The sequence below is a fragment of the Protopterus annectens genome, chromosome 1.part2 (genome assembly GCF_019279795.1).
Source record: "Protopterus annectens isolate FY-2018-M chromosome 1.part2, PAN1.0, whole genome shotgun sequence".
Lineage (NCBI taxonomy): Eukaryota > Metazoa > Chordata > Ceratodontiformes > Protopteridae > Protopterus > Protopterus annectens.
Window position 1 is genome coordinate 710584215 of NC_056727.1, and position 15403 is coordinate 710599617.

The window sequence follows — 15403 nt, forward strand, 5'->3', positions numbered from 1 at the left end:
CCTTGTGGTTGTCTTTGGAATCTCTGGCAATTTTATTTTTGTAACTAGCTTTGGAGAATTTTAAGAGGGATCTCAGCTTCTTACCGAGGCTGGTAAGGGAGTTTTTTTTGCATCCTGGGATTTTCTTCTTTTCTGCAACAGTTTCTTCCTTCTGTTGTATAGTTTGACAGTTTTTTTTTTTTTTTTTTTTTTTTTTTGAGGAACGTGTCTTGGTTCTATTTGGGATGAAACGATTCATGCATGAGTGAATGTGCTCATACAGTGCTTTAGTTTAGGATTTGGCAGTCTAACAGTTCCCGTTTGCATGAGTGTCATTAAGTTGGTCACTTCTGACTTTAGTAACATGAAGTTGGCCTTGGAGAAGTTTTTACGGATGTTTCCTTACGGGGGGGGGTTGTGGATGTCAAAGCGGATTAGCGTATGGTCAGACCTAACCAATGAGGGGGTGACCCCATGTTGGTAATGACCAGGTCTAGGATACTGGAGCCTCTGGATTAGTTGATCCAGGGCATTGGAATTTATGAATTCCATGAACCGTTGGGCAAAGGTGTTAGTACACTAATAGGTTTTCCCAGTTAATCACCCTGTATTAGGATGTTTGGTTGTATCTTAATATTTTCCAGTATGTTTAGAAAGATGTAGTAAGAATCTTGGGGCATGGTGGGGGGAGCTGTACAATTTGGATTGCAGTCTTACCTAGTGTTAGTTGCACCTGGAGAATGTCATACGCATTGTGTTGGGCAACTAGCCTGGAGGTGTGAATATCATTGGCGAGTACGGACACTCCACCAACTCTGGTGTACATACACACAAAATATAATATATAAAAAAACTAGTATATAATATGCAGGAATAATAGCTTCTGAAATGATGGCTATGTTGACTATATACTTTTAGAACATTAATGGCCTTATAGGTATAGCTAAAAAGGAAAGTATTGAATCATATGAAATGCAGAGTGGAAACAGCAAAGCTGCAGAAGACATTTGGAAAAAAAATAGTATGTGAATTTGACGAAGAGGATTTCAGAATGGATATTCAGCAGAATATCAGGAACATAGGAAAAGGAGTAATTGTACAACAAAAGTGGGTAGATTTCTGAAGATATTTACGTAAACATTTGGTATGAAAGATGTGAATTTAATAATAGGAACTCAGACAATTTATTATTCTCCAAGGTCCAATAACTGGCATAGACTGCAAAAATTATATTTCACACAATTGTGCATTTGAAAGCTTCAGCACATCCAATAATTACTTCTGAGCATGCAATAAAAATCAAGATAGAAATAAAGGATAATGAAGTAAAAATAAAACACTGACACTTCCACATGCATGTTAAAAAAAAAAAAAAAAAAAAAAAAAAAGACAAATTTACGGAAAAGGTGCTAAAGAATATTTGACAGAGAAGATAGAAATATCCTCAATATCCTCAAGTCACAACTGGTGACTGGGATAAAATGAAATTGAAGCTTAAAAACAGGGTTGATGAGAGACAAGGATGTGGTTAAGTAATAGAAATTACATAGAGGTGCTGCAAATCCTGAAGTACTGCAGAACAAGGGGAATCTCACAGAACAAGTTGATGAGCAAATGCAGAGTTTAGAAAGATAGCAGTTAAACAATTATTTCTTTTAGTAACTCCAGACTACAATTTTCTGCACAATTTAGGCATACTGAGGGAAACCTAAAACAGAAAAAATAACCACAGATTCTGCAGAGGTTTTGGAGATATTCTGGAAATGTTATGAAAATATGTATGAAGCAGAGAAATCAAGAAAGAGTACAAATGGAAATATTTATGGGAAACAATTATGCCACGGTTAGTGGGAGACAAGGCTCAACAACAAACAATTAAGACAGGAAGTGATTTGATAAACAGTGGACGTATAATCAATCTTCAGGAAGTTGCCAGTAACAGACTGTGGTAGGTTGGAAATTAGCAGGGAATGAAGTGATAAAGACCTGGAAGATTTTGTTTAACAAGAGGGGAAGCACCAACATATTGGAAGAAAGCTGTGGTGGCTATGCTACCCAAAGATGGCACATACCATTCACACCCAGGTTCATATAGGACCTTTTCAATTTTAAACCATGGATTATTAAGTGTTTACATTTACAAGAGAATGGCAAAGGTGTTGACAGCATTGATGGATAAGGATCAGTGTGGTTTTCTGGCATACAAGCAAACATTTGACAACATTAACAGAAAATTAATGATCCAGATGAAAGTAGAATGTACGAAAATACATCTGGTTTTTGGTGGATCTTAATGCAGAGAAGACATCTGACATAGAAAGCTGGGATTTTATGAATATGGCACTGGAAGCATTTGCATTCCTTGCTACAATAAGGTTAATTGGAAGGCTATATATGAAGGTTTAGAAAAGAATTCAAGTGGGAGAGTTCCACTTAGATGAGCTGTGTTTGAACAGAGGAACCAGGCAGGGGTGTACACTTTCCCCTTCATTTGCTTTATAAAATAGAGCCACTTCCAAAGAAAAGAAGGGACTCAGGAATAAGGATATCATTGGTAGAGAAATCAAGAAAAATTGGCTTTATTTGCAAAGGATACTACTTTGCACCTAATAAATCCAGGATAGGACATCCAAATGTTGTGAAACACAGTATCAAGTCCTTTTGGAATATAAAATTAATGAAGATAAATGCTATAGCTGTAAATTATGTACCCATACACAAATTGGTTCAGCAATACTCATATTTATGAGGACAAGATAAGATTAACTATTTAGTAGTATGGATTAAAAAGGATTCTGTTATGGCAGATAAGGACATGTGGGAAAGACTAAACACAATACAAAACTTGAGAAACTAAACTCTTATTTATGGATATGAATAAAAAAAGTGAAAATGTTTTAGTCTCCTCAATCTTGTATACAGGTCACATAAATGTATCAACTGAGGACAAGCTGTTGACATCATTTAATAAAAAAAATGAAGGAATTTATCTGGGATGGAAAAAGGGGCAAGAGTTAAGTGGGATAAGTTGATCCTTCCAATAAAGCAAGGTGGTTTGGGTTTATAGAGATATTTCAGACCTAAATAACTAAGGCTCATATACACACCACAAGCAGAAGATTATTAATACAATGTTTAAAGTAATGATAATGAAGCAGAGAGGAAGTTCAAGAAAGAGAGGAAAAAATAAACAAATAGAGAGGGATTTTGAATGCAAATCCTTAAAGAAAACAAAGGACAACCATACAAAATAGTTTTTACTATATACATGAAGCAGAAAGAATTCTAAGTGACTACGAGAATGGAGAAGGATATTTTGCCAATAAGGATGACTGCAAGTGGGGGTAGAGAAAGTAGGCAAGATGGGCTGGAATTTACTGGAAACCCGTCAAGGAAACCAAGATACTGGGAGTAAATAACTCTAGCAGGAAAGGTAACAGAGTGTGAGGAGGCCAAGATGACATTTGGCCTGCAGGCTGGAGACCGCCTTCCCTAGCAAATCTTTATCTCTGAATATAGGCAAAGAGAAAGGGATAGGGGAATTTTAAGTGAAAGACTTGCTCTGGTAGAGTTTTTAGCTGAATCTAGAAGAGAATCAGCTGTTAAAGTATTACATATAAAATACTAAATTATAACTATAGGAATCATTTAGATTTAAAAAAAAAAAAAAAAAAAAAAAAAAGATTTGGACAAGAAACCAGAAAAAATTATTTACAAGAGAACAATGGCAAGACTCCTGTTATGGATCCCAAGTAAACAACTGAGTCCAGAAGTCTTAGAATCTTTGCTTGGAGGTGTTTGCATAGATATTTTAATATCCAAAGCAGACTTCAAAGAATTATTCCTCTGATAGATAGCAAAATGTTGGAGGTGTGATGGAGAAGAAATGTGCAACTGGGAACATATGTTCTGGAAGTGTAATGTCTTGGTAGATAAATTCCCTACAGGATATTCCATCAGAAAATACTGGGTGACCAAATAGTTGTACGCAAGGAAATGATCCTTTTGAGTCAGGATACAGATCTTAACTGCCTAGACATAAGCAAGGCTTTTTTTTTAAACACAAAACAACTTTATTAAATTATACAGTAGGACATAGGCGTACATTTATATAAAATGAAAACCATGTTGAATTCATTTTAGTTGCAAACATTACACCACTTATAATCTATCCAGTCATTGTCAAACATTACATGGCTCATTCACATTCTGCCTTCTTTTAAAACCTCATTCCTCCTCTGGATGGATTCTTCCCACAATTCCCATTTTTTTTGTCATTTGCTCCTACCTTTTCTAAAGATTCCATTTCCAGTTGTGTGATCTCTTACTATATTTAATACTTATAGTACAGCTGGTATAAAATTTGATTTCCATTTTCTAGTAATTGATTTTTTGGTAGCCACCATAATTACACTAAGCAAGGCCTTACAGAATTGGAATTGCTCCGATATAGTATCAGAGCTATAAAAAAAAATTTCCTTAAGTTACACTACTTTGCTCACCCAGCATCTCTGACTGCGGGAATTTTTTTAGTCTGCCAACTCATTACACACACAGAAAATGTTTGCAATTACCTCTTTCTTCCCCCATCACACATCCAACATTTGCCATCTACCCAAGGAAAATTTCTTTGGGTCTACTTGGGGTAGAAAAATACCTATGTAAACACTTCCAAGCAAAGATCCTAAAGCTCTAGCCTTTGTTGCATATTTGAGACACGCATATATCCCCCCACTGCTTGTTTGCGAATTGCTCATCTAACCTCTCTTCCAAATCCTCTCTCCAACTGGTTCCTAAAGTTATCATGCAATATTTTATATGCTCTACTAATTATTTAGCAGCAGCTTCTGTTCTAGATACCACTAGAAAAGTACAGTTGTGTATACTTACCATAAATGTAGATGTTAAGAGTGTATTCACTGTTGCAGTCATTACATTTGGGTAATATGCTGGCAGGTTTGCCCTCACTCGGCCTGAATAAAGTCTTGGGTCCTGCGTCGGTTGCTGTCTCCTCTTCCATGACATGAGGTCGTCAGGGTATAAAACATGCAGCGGACGCCATTTTATTCAGTTTTTCTTGCCCCAGATGTCAGGTGCCCCCCAAATGGGGAGTAAAAATATATATAGACAAGTAAATAGTAAATATATAAATGCACTTTTAGAAACAAACTTTAGCTTCAGCTTAAAGCAAATACACCACAAAGGCTTTTGAGTATAGTGAAGGAAAGAAGAGGTATAGGAAGGGGATGGCGGGTGGGTAACCCGGACTGCAACAGTGAATACACTCGAACATCTACATTTATGGTAAGTGTACACAACTGTACTATGTTAGTGTTTCACTGTTGCAGTCATTACACTTGGGTAGAATCCCAAAGCTATGGATGGGAGGATGAAACGAAGCATTAGGAGCAGCTATAAGGCCCTGCAGGACTGCAGTGACAAAGCCTGCCCTGGATTTGGAGAAGACAGGTAAAATGATGATGCTTTGTGAAGGTATGAGCAGAGCTCCAAGTAGCAGCTTCTAGAATGTCTTTGGTTGGAACCCCGCTGAGAAAAGCTGCTGAAGTAGAGGCAGCCCTGGTGGAATGTAATCGGATTCCCTTGGGCACAGGTTTACCATAGTGCAAATAGCAGAAAAGAATGCAGTGACATCCATTTAGAAAATGGATGCTTTGATATAGCCTTGCCCTCTGACCCTGCAGCAAATGCTACCAGTAGTTGCTCAGACTCTCTTAGAGATTTGGTCCTATTTAGGTAGAATCTTAGTCTGTGTACATCCAATGAATGCAGAATCCGCTCTCCCTTGTTCTGTGGATTTGGGTAAAAGTTTGCAGGTGAATGGTCTAGTTAAGAGCCACACTGGATACCACTTTAGGCATAAATGAATGACTGGTCCTGAGGGACACCCTGTCCAGGTAAAATGTAATAAAAGGCTCCACTGCCATGAGAGCCTGTAGTTCTGAAATCCTTCTTGCTGAAGTGACTGCCAAACGAAAAGCTGTTTTCCAAGATAAAAATTTTATATCTGCAGTAGCTGCTGGTTCAAAAGGAGGCAGGGTGAGTTTTTCCAGCACAAAATTGAGGTCCCATGCAGGAGTTGGTGCCCTTCTGGAAGGCCTTACATTTTTGGCCCCTCTAAGATATTGTTTAAGCACAGAATGAGAAAGAGGGGAGGCTCCATGTTGTAACGAGCCGAGATGGCAGAGGCATGGATTTTTATTGGAGAAAGATAGGCCCTCGTCAAGCAGCTCAGTCAAATATCTCAGTCAAATATTGTAAAATCTTGAGGAATATTGGGCTTTGCTGTGTCTATTCCTTGTACTCTATTCCAAGCACAGAATCTCTTCCATTTATCACCATAAGATTTTAGAGTACTAGGCCTTCTGGCTTCCAAACTTACATCCATCACAGATTTACAGAGAGGTGTCAGAGTTTGGAGCGGAGTGTGCAGAATTTGATAGTTCTGCAGAGACAGTAGAGGAGGTATTTGAGGCAAGTACCATGGAGGAAGGTGAGACATATTCCTTAGAAGCGGGTACCAGTGTTGGCAGGGCCAGTCCGGAGCAATTAGATCATTTTTGGTTTTGCCTGTCTGGCTTTTAGTAAGACCTTGGAGAGTAGAGGCAGAGGGGGAAAGGCAAAGACTGATGGGTTTTTCCAACTGAAGGATAGAGCATCCACTTTCCATGCTTTGTGATGAGTGCTTGTGCAGAATTTGTCCAACTGATAATTTTGGGGAGAGGCAAATAGATCTACGTCTGGGCTCCCCCATTTCTGTGTTAACATGCTGAAGATTTCTGGATCCAGTTTCCATTCGTGCGGGACCATAAGATTTCTGCTTAGGTCGTCTGCCAGAGTATTTTACTTTCCTGGCAGGAATTGAGCTTGAAGATGCATTTGGTAAGTCAAGGCTGTGTTCCACAAAGCCATGACTAGTCTGCAAAGGAGGTAGGAATGTGTACCCCCCCTGCTTGTTTATGTACCACATAACTGTGGTGTTGTCAGTCTTTATCAGTAGTTGTCCTGGATGAAATAAGTCCTTGAAGGCTGTCAAGAGCATTCTGAACAGCTAGCATCTCTTTCTGGTTGACATGCAGACGCATTTGGTTTGGGCTCCATTTGCCCTGAATGCATCTCCCTGCCAGGTGGGCCCCCCCCAAGCATAGTCTAATGCATCTGTAGTTAGGGTTTGGGCGGCAGGGAGTAGAGTGAATGACAGTCCCCTGTTTTGGTGACATGTCTCTGTCCAGCAAAGAAACTCCTGTTGTAGGCAGGGAATGAGAGGAATCGTTTCCAGGCTGTGACAATGTTGACTCCATAGACTTTTTAGGTACCACTGAAGTTTCCTCATATGCAGTCTCGCATATGGAATTAGTAGAATGCAGGATGCCATGAACCCCAAAGCCTGCAGAATTTGTCTTGCAGATAACAGTGTTTTTGTTGCCATTTGTTTGAAGTATGTTGTCAGTTGCCTTTGTCTGGCGTGAGGTAAGCCATCTGGGCAGTTGTGTTCAAGCTTGCACCCAGGAAGGTAATTTGAGAGGGTACCAGTTGTGATTTCTTTTCGTTTATGGTGTACCCTAGGCATGCTAGAAGCCTTTTTACAAACTCCAGATGTTGAAGAAGAGTGTCCTTGTCCTCTGCTTGAATGAGACAATCATCCAGATAAGGATAAAACTGAATGCTTCTTTGTCTGCAGAATGCAATTACTGGTGCCAGGCAAAGACTGGGTGCAGTAGATAAGCCAAAAGGCAGTGCAGAGAACTGGTAATGTAAAAAACCTGCTTTGAAGCGGAGGTATCTTCTGCAAGATTCCCTTATTGGAATATGCAGGTATGCCTAGAGTTACTAACCAAGCATTCCTGCCTAGCATAGGCAGTAGCTGTTGTAAAGTCAGCAGTTTGAATTTTTGTCCAGGAACGTGTTCAGAATCGATAAGTCCAGTATTGGACGCCATGAATCGTCTTTTCTGGGTACCAGGAAAAGTCTTGAATAAAAACCTTGTCCTTTTTCCTTCTCTGGAATCGGTTGAAGAGCCCCCATATACACGAGGGACCTGATTTGTTTCTGAGCCTCTGCCCACTAGTTTTGTGGCAGATCCGGCCATCCGTTTGGAATTGGCAAAGTATGGAAATGAAATCTGTACCCCTGGGATACTACGTTTAATACCCACTTATCCTGGGTAATTAACTGCCAATTTTGAGCATGAAGTGCTAGTCCCCCCCCCCCCCCCAAAGGGGCTACCAAAAGATAAGTGCTTGGTGACGGTAAAGGAAAGTCACTGAGACTGCTAACTGTAGGGTTGCGCTTTGTTTCCTCCAGATTTGGAGGTGGAGGCACCCCATTGCTTTGACCTGTAAAAACCCTGTGATTGGTATCGGGAGCCTTTTGAGCACCTGGATTTGCCCCGAGTGGCTCTGTTGGATACAGGAAAGGACCAATTTTAGTAGGCCAGTGCCTACTGAACCTGGGTGGCTGCACTTGCAAGAAATCTTTTACAGTTTGCATAGCTTTAGCTTAGTCTTCCATTTTCTTTAAAACCTCTTCTGCCTCATTACCAGAGTATCTTGCTGCAAAGGGGCATCCAACAATTTAGCTTTGACATGATCAGGCAGATTTTGCTCCTTGAGCCAGGCATGCCTTCTAATCACAGGTCCAGTAACGGCAGCCCTACTCTCCAAGGAATCAAAACCACATTGCAAACCATGCTTTCCAACCTGTTCTGCTGACTGCAATAATTCCTGTAACTGTTTAATTTTCCACACAATCAGAAATCATCATTTTCTGTTTCAGTAAGCCCATAACATGCTGTTGATATTTAAGCATATGAAACTGGCAGTTTAAAGCTCCGATTGCGAAGGTTGCAGAAGTATAAACCTTCTTACCCCATCTATCCAGCGCCCTGGAATCGCTATCAGAAGGGGTAGGATTTTTGGCTGTAGAAGCCTTTACACTCTTGGGACCCTGAGAAATAGTCTCAGGATCAGCAGCAGGATGTTTGAAAAGAAATTTGTGGGAGTCAGGAACCCTGTAATATCTATCTGGCTTACTAGGAGGGAATCAGGAGCCATGCTTGATTCACAGAACACATCATCCACAATGTCTAATACAGGAGGGTATTGCCAAAGGCCTATGCTGAGGAAGAAGGAAATCCCTCAGCCTCTTTTTTGATTCAGAAAAGTCCTGACTCTCCCAGTGAAAATGTTCCCTTAAAGTATGCAAAGTCTCTCCAAAAGAGTAATCCTCAAGAGGAGATGCAGATGGGATGGATTCCTCTGCATCAGAATCCTCAATCCTCATAGGGTGGAATAGAAAATTTTTGATCAGAAGAGGAATCTGAAGAAATGGAAATCTGATCTGAAGATTCATAATCAGTGCCTTGCCTAGGCCTCTTAGCGGGGGGGGGGTGATGGGAACCCCTAATCAAGGTAATTAAATCCTCAGCCATTTTGATCATCTGTTTTTTAGGCATATGGCCCTGAGCACATGGCTCAAGCGTCGTTTTTTTTTTTTTTTTTTTTTTTTTTTTTTAAGACACAGAAGTTGTTTTTGACCTTGTTTTTGTTGCAGGCGTCTTGTTTAATATAAAAATGTTGAGGCCTGAAAACACCCTCAGAAGCAGGTGCCTGCTCAGCGGCTCAGGACCCATCCAAGGGAGAGGCATCTGCAGGTTAAATACTCTGAGAATCTCGCGGCATACCGGACTCCGAATGGGTCTCAGTAGAGGCCTGCGACTAAAGTCGCGGGCATCAGGGGCTGCGAAAGCGCCTCACCGAGTAACGGCGACTGGCTTAGGAGAAGCTTCGCCGGTTTTGGACCTCGGTCTGTCCTTTTCTTTGCGTTTTTTTTATGAACTCCGGTAGTCAGATTGCCAACAGACAACAGTTCAGGATAAGAATCTTGAAACAAAATATTTAGAAGCAAAAATATACCGATGCTTAATAGTGTGTTGGTTAAATCTAGCACAAAACCGACAGCAAGGCACGTTGTGATCACGGCCTAGGCAAGGAATACAGTAAAAATGAAAATCCTTATGAGGTAGCTAGCTTCCCACAAGTAATGCAATTATTAACTTTTACTGACATCGGTAAGGAGCAAGAAAAAAAAAGTTTCCCCAACAGGGTACTTGGCTTTAGTCTGAAGACTTCGGTTCTGAAACTTGAAAACGAAAATTTCAGGAGTCTGCCAACCGGCACTAGCGAACTGCTGCTGCTTCTTCAGGCACTGCATGGCAAGAAAGACTGAATAAAATGGTGTCGGCTGCATGTTTTATACCCCTGACGACCGGACGTCATGGAAGAGGAGGCAGCAACCGACGCAGCACCCAAGACTTTGTTATTCAGGCCGACTAAGGACAACCTGCCAGCGGATTACGCAAATGTAATGACTGCAACAGTGAAACACGAAGAACATCTTCAACAGTACTGATTTTGGATACAGATTTTTGAGAAAAATAATCATACAGAATAATTATATTCTTAAAGTAGCAGAAAGTATTCTAAGAACTAAGCCAACAGTGGAACGGAGAAAGGAGAGACTGCAGACAGGGATGATACAGACAAGAAGGAGTTGCAATTTATTGGAGAAAACTGGCAAAGGAACCAAGGCACTGGGAGCAAATAACTAGGACAGGGAAAGGAAACGATGAGAAGACGTCAAGAATTTATTTGGACTGCAGGTTAGAGACTCCCTTCCCTATCAAAGATTGATATCGTGGTACAGGCTTTATATTTAGAACAAATGGCTAAGAAAATAAGGTACTCAGAAATTTCAAGAATATAATCTGCATGGCAATCAAGAAAAGTTGGTTTTATTTGCAGAGATAATTATTTTATACTTGATAAACCCAAAAATGGGCATTTCAGTGATGTGGAACATTTTGATAAAGTTTGTCTTTTGACAGTATAAAACTAGTGAAGATAAAATAAAGGCTATGGCCATAAATTATGTATCCACACACAAATTGGCTAAGTAATAAGAATATTAATGGGGATGTGATAATATTAAGTTATTTAGTAGTATGGTTTAAAAAGGTTTAACACACATTCCTAGGTGCTGTAACATTACATAAACTGCAAAAATTGGAAGTTCTTGTTATGGATGGGGTAGTAAAATACAAGTAGTGAATAGGTTTTAGCCCCTTTTAGTTTTGTATACAGGTCAGGTATGTATACATTTTTTTTTCTTTCGATTAGCCAAAAAACTTGTGGACAACTAATAGAGTTAAAAAAACATTTATCTGGGAGGGAGGAGGGCAAGAGTCGAGTGGGATTAGTTACCTCCCACACCCAATAAAACAAAGTGGTTCAGGGTTTCCTGATCTGAAGGGATATTTTACAGCTTAAAGCTTAAATATACAACACAAATGTAAGATGAGGTAAAATAAAACCGAAAAGACAGCCAACTGACTATATACTCTTCAACTTTATTTACCACATCCACAGTAAGTGCTTTCATCCACTAGGGACTTCTTCAGACAGCATAATGTACAAGAAACAATACAATCACTTAAATACATTTAAAATCACATGATTAAGACCTCACAACAAACTTTTTCCTTTTTAAAAAGGCAGGAAATTCATTTCTGTCATTTAACCCAGGTGTATGACAGGCATTCAGCCTAACCTGCCATTCATATTCCCTCATTTTCTGCATCAAATTTTTGATCAACATTTATTTCATCTAAAATACAAAACTTAAAATCAGCATTACATGCCTTTTCTATATAATGCTTACTGAGGGCATTTTTCTCATCTTTCACACCAACTGCATATTTGTGCTCATACATTCTTTTGTTGAGCTCTCGTTATTCGTCCAACATAAAAAGCTTTGCAGGACATGTATATGATCAGATGCACCACATACCTAGATTTGCATGTATTATCTATCCTTTACATTCACCTTTATATTGCCCAACTTTATATCCTTCACATCGGTTAGCAATAAATCACACAAGTTGCATTTACAACATTTATACATTCCAGGATTTTGACAAACATCTTTTATTGTCCAACTTATTTTGAAATAAAGGTTTTTAAGACTTTTGCCTTTTTTCTGCACAAAAATTGGAAAGTCTCTTATCTTTGAATTAATTTCTGAACTACATTTGAGAAATGCTGTGGTGGTGCAGCGGTAGCATTGTTGCCTCACAGCAAGAGGTTCTCCCGTTCGATTCCCGGTTGGAGTGCGGGGGAGTGTCTTCTGTGTGGAGTCTGCATGTCCTCCGAGGTTGGGTGGGTGTTCGAAAGACATGCGTAAATAGGCGTGCCTTCGCTGAAGGTTGAACATAGAGCTGGCACCTCGGCGTTCATAAAAATCTACTGCCAATCATTAGCGGACAGGAGTTCCGCTGTGGCGACCCCTAATCGGGAAAAAGCCGAAAGACAAACAAACATTTGAGAAGTTTCCAGTTTTCTCCGACAATACTTTTAATAGTATATGAATCTACACTATTTGTAACTTGCATAGAGGTTTAAAAATCTTTTGCATCCTTGTTAGTGACTACCCTATAAACAATCTTCTATTTTCCACCATTTCTTTGAAACAACAGTTTATTTCATCTGTTGGATAACCTTTGCTTCTAAATTTATCACATAGGTGAATACATTCTGTTATTATGGTTCTCATCTGTTAACTGGTGCACTCATTAGTTTCCCTTTGACAATATTAGTTTTTGTTTTTTTTTTTATGCATACTATCATAATGCAAATATTAATTTTGCATTTCCTTTTTTTATATACTTGGGAACCAATCCATTTTTCTTAGTAATCTTTAAATCCAAAAAATTAATAGCATCAGCTTCAAATGTGGAAGTAAACTTGAGAAATGTGCACACATTATTTAAATGCATCAAAATTTTTTCTAACAATTTTGCACCCCCTCTCCAAATTAAAATGCATCATCAATGAAACGCTTATAAAATACAGTACTTTTCGTGAACTTTTTTGGGATTCATATGGAGAGCCTGACTATTTTGTGTTTTATGACTGTTACACCAGGTGGAATTTTGACTGATACTCCAAGCGGATCTATTTTGAATCAAGAAGGGCATACTAATAGATTTGCTGTTTTGAACATGGCTAGTACCTCCAATAATGGAGGCTTTTCCAGATTTGATGAGGCTCTAAATGGGTGGTTAAGCACCTGCTACGGCCCCGTTTGATGAAGTAAATGTTCTACCAGCAGTGAGTTCGGCTGACAAACCCAATTTTTTCCAGTATGTTTGAGCAACTCGAGAAAGACCTGTTAAAATTAGAGAGACTTCAATGGGACAATTTGTATTTTCAAAGTGGTCTCAACAGTGAGTTCGTAAAGGTCTTAGAATATCAGTTATGCCTGTGGGTTCTGATATTCCTGAAGAGTTTCTTAGTAGACAGGCAGCCCTAAATCAGAAAACAGGGTTGCAATATGTTGCAATGTTATCGAAGCTGAACGTTGGCAAAATAAAAAGAGCTAGATATGAAAATCAAATCAGTCTTTAGACTGAAGGACAATCTTACTTCAGATAATTTCAATGCCAAGTTCACAGAGCCAAGGGAAAACTAGGAAAAGAAAATGAACTGCTCAAAAAATGCAAAACTAAGAAATTTCTCAGAGGCCAGGCAGACTACGAGTCAGCTGACATCACAATCGAGTCAGTGGATGTAAGCGGTTCCAATACATCAGAGTGGACATCGGATAATCCAAGGAGAGAAAGAACAGTGTTGCAGTAGAAGAATGATCAGTTTGGCCCAAAGGAATGAGCCATCAGGTTCTAGTAATGGCTTTGCAGAAATTAGTGCAGCAGCGGCCAACAGAAACAGAAGTAATAATGTGAACAAGATGAATAAGGATTTTCAAAAGGGAGAAAGTCGCCAGTTAGTAAAAGTTTATCAGCAACAGGGAAATCCAAACATGACTTGGGCAGAGATACCTCTGCACCAAAAACTACAAACAGAATTTCCAACAGAAGAGTTGGAAAAAACTTTCCGAAATAAGTACAAGAGGTACTGTAGACACCACTTTTGTGATTTTGTCCAGTTTAGAGCTATCAAATGAAAAGGTGTAATTTGCTTACTAAAAAGAGTGGAATGTTGTTCCTTCAAAGAGGACAGACAAATGTGATACGATAAATTGTTTAAGAAATTATGTGAGAAAATTAAATTTGAAGTTGTTATATCCAAATAGTGTGGGCCCCAAGATGTTTTTTAAAGCAAGTACATTTAACCATCCTTTAATCAAAGAACTAGAGAGTTATTTCAGTTAGTTTGTGAGCAACAAACCATTGAGAGGTTTGAAAAGAAGCCGAATTTTGAAGTCCTTTAAGTGGTGATCAAAGAAAATCATTATACAAGTTAATTAATAATGATGCTATTTTGGTAACCAAGGCTAATAAAGGGAATGCCTTGGTAATTTTAGATAAAGACAAAGACAAATACATCAGTGTGATGGAAGATATGTTATCCGAGATTGCTTATTATGAAAGAAGTCTTTAACAACATTAAAATGTTTTTCTTTTACTGATGGTCAAATTGAGGAGTGGTTACTAACAGGGCGCATTGTAGAAGAAACAAAAAAGTTTTTGTGTCGAGTCCCCATCCTCCAGAATAAGTTGTTTGTTTGGTTTGCCTAAGGTACACAAAAATTTAGATAAATCTCCAATGCGCCAGACTGTTGCCAGTAGTGGCAGCAAAACTAAAGCCATGGCCATTTTTTGTGGACAGACCTTCAGGTTGTTGCCAGTATGGGGTCATTTTATATAAAGAATTTGTATGACTTTAAGGAGTTGCTTGCTCATGTAAAAATTGAAGTGATTTCTTAGTCACCCTGGATGTCAAAATCCTCATATACGGTTATTCCCAATGATGAAGGTATGGAGGTAGTAGGATTGGAACTATTAAATTCTAAGACATTTTCCCTGAATATGGCGAGTCTTAATGGACATGTCAGACATTCTCAACTATAACTTTTTTAGTTTAATGGAAAGTTATTTAGACAAGTAAATGGTGTAGCGATGGGTGCAGCTATAGCACCCAGCTACGCCAACATTTTCATGCATGGATGGGAAAAATGTCATCTGTTTGGCAGTATTTTCATGAAAAATATTGTATTTTATAAGAGTTTCATTGATGATGCTTTTTTTTATTTGGAGAGGGGGTGCAAAGTTATTAGAAGCATTTTTGATGTATTTAAATAATGTGTGCACATTTCTCAAGTTTAAATACAAAAAAAATAAGTGTCAGCTTCAAATGTGGAAGTAAAGATAATACTAAAAAAAGCGAAAGATTAATTACAACTATATACAAAAAGGAAATACAAAATAATTCATACTTGCATTATGATCGTATGCATCCAAAAAAACAAAAACTAATATTGTAAAAGAGCAACTCATGATAGTGCAACAGTAAACAGATGAGAACCATCATTTTGAAACAGAATGTATTAA

At 38.7% G+C, this 15403-nt stretch overlaps 1 protein-coding gene across 1 annotated transcript in view; it reads right to left on the bottom strand.

The window, feature by feature from the left end:
- Positions 1–15403, bottom strand: part of SPAST (spastin) — a 2490626-nt gene that overhangs the window by 2448155 nt on the left and 27068 nt on the right. The gene's annotated exons all lie outside the window — the stretch shown is intronic.